The sequence below is a fragment of the Diceros bicornis genome, chromosome 7, assembly GCF_020826845.1.
Source record: "Diceros bicornis minor isolate mBicDic1 chromosome 7, mDicBic1.mat.cur, whole genome shotgun sequence".
In the NCBI taxonomy this organism is placed as follows: domain Eukaryota; kingdom Metazoa; phylum Chordata; class Mammalia; order Perissodactyla; family Rhinocerotidae; genus Diceros; species Diceros bicornis.
The window spans coordinates 82,080,405-82,082,877 of NC_080746.1; positions in this window are offsets into that span (position 1 = coordinate 82,080,405).

The following is a 2,473-nucleotide window of genomic DNA, read 5'->3' on the forward strand; positions in this document are numbered from 1 at the left end:
GAATTATTATATGTGTTTGTTGTATAGAGGGTATAAGTGATGGAGCGATAAATAGGATCAGGAATCTGGTCCCTGTGAAGAGAAGTGCCAGGGAAACTGAAAGTTACTCTTTGACTAGAGGGAGGAAGGAAAGAAAGAAAGAGAGAGAGAGACAGAGAGAGAGAGGGAGAGGGAAAGAGAGAGAGAGAGAGAAAAGAAAGAAGAAAGAAAGAAAGAAGAAAGAAAGAAAGAAAGAAAGAAAGAAAGAAAGAAAGAAAGAAAGAAAGAAAGAAAGAGAAAAAGAAAGAAAGAGAAAAAGAAAGAAAGAGAAAGAAGGAAAGAAAGAAAGAAAGAGAAAGAAAAAGAAAGGAAGAAGAAAATAAAAGAATAGAGACAGAATGAAGAGAGAAGAAGAAGCAAGAGAGAGAAGAAAAGAAGGGAAAAGAAAGGAAGGAAGGAAAACACAGGCACTTGTGTGTACACATATCCATACAAAGAAGAAAAGATAGCTATAAGTGTTATTTTTCCCTTCCTCAGCAAAATAGTTTATAGGTTTCAGAATATGTGAGGCAGATCATGCCACCTGAAGGAGTCTTAGAATAAACTTTAGTTTACGGATCTCAGAAGCAAAGGATGAAAAGCAAACTTGAAATTCACATTATGTCAGTGTGACTATGTAGGCATCAAGGTAGTTAGAATATTAACTTTTCCCTTATCTCAGATTAAGGTAGTCAGAATATTAATCTTTCCGTTATCTCGGATCTAGTCACCCTAATTAATAATGTGTAGTCTGTAGAAAGAGATTTTATTATGTTTACACACCTATTGAATTAATGCTCTATTAATATGTCAAATGCATAAATATAACTGTGTTATAAGATTGCTATTTTGCTAATTAGTTCATTAAGTCATTTCCAATGAATTCCTGGGTGTGGAGATTTTGTGTATGTGTGTGTGTGTGTGTGTGTGTACGTGTTTATATGGCGTGGAGAGTCGGTGTTGAAACTCCATGACATCAATTACATAAGAAATTCATGCTTTCTGTTCTTGTTTTAGTTTCCTTAAAACAAACAATTTCTAGGAGAAAAAACACAGGAGCAGTTCAGGTAAAATTGCTCATATATTTTCCATTTCCACTTTATGCCTTTACAGGAAGAACCCATCTCATCAATGAGATTATAGCCTCTTTTTTAGCCCAGAAGGCACTGCCGTCTTGATCTTAGAGACCATTGCTCCACAGCAATGTATCCCTTTCGTCCTTGTCTGAAGGGCTTTCAGGATGTCACAATTAGTTTATTACCCGGTTGGGGAGTTCTCGCTGTTGGCCCAAAGGAAAGCTATCCACTACTTCCATCATTAGACAGCTATTAATTGAGAACCTACTGTAAGCCTTACACTGTTTTAGGAGCTTAGATACATCAATGATCAAAGCAGATAAACATCCAAGTGCTAATGGAACTCACATTTTAGCAGGAGGAGACATACAATAAGCAATAAAAATGATAAACAAATAAGCTATTGTATATATTAGAACTCAATAACGTTATGGAAAAAGAAAGGTAGAGCAAGTTAAGGGGCAGAATTCACTTGCAACTTTAAATGGGTAGCCAAAGAAGGGCCTCATGGAGACGTTGAAATCTGAGCTCAGACTTGTTGAACGTTAGAGAGTGAGTCTGGTGGATATCTGAGCAAGAACATTCCTGGCAGATGGGAACAATCAGAGTAAAGGCCTGAAAGTGAAGCATAACATATTCAAAAAGCAGCAAGGAAGACAATGTGTCCAGAACAGATTAAAAGAGGGGATAAGTAGTGGAAAATGTGGACAGAGAGGCTGGGAGTTGCCATCTAAGATTTGTAGGCCGTTGTAATGAATTTGACAATATGTCCATACCAGCTCATTGTTGATTTACTTCCTTAATTTTAGTGGTGAGCTCCATCTCATGCTAAGAAGGATATTAAGTGTAAATGAAGACCTAATGGGGGTAACCAACAGGAAGGGTGAAGTTTTAGAAGAGATAACAGTTTTCTTCTACACTGTTGATCAATCTTTGTCCTCTTATGGGGCCTGTTCTTCAAAGGGATTCTCGTCTTCAGTGGACCAAGTGGATTCAGATGGCATCACAGGGAGAGAAAGCACACTGTTTTCTGCTGATGTTTGCTTAGAGGAAGAAGAGTTTTAGAAAAGGGAGCAAAGGGAATTTCTGTTGTTTCTAGATGATTTCCATCACAATTTCCTAGAGTAAATGGCCTCATATATATTTGAGACAAATGAGAGTAAAAAGTGTAATTTTGCTATCATAGTATATTGTATCATAATCTTCAGGAAGAAAGATAAACGAGGAATTTTTGCTTTTATCTTGGCATATATTCTAGTTCCATGCCAACCTTAAAAGAAAACCCTTGCATAGCTCAGTTCTACAGCAATCTACCCACTACAGGAGGTAATCATGGTGCCTCCTTCTTGAGATTTGTCGTGAGGATTGAGACAGTGCCT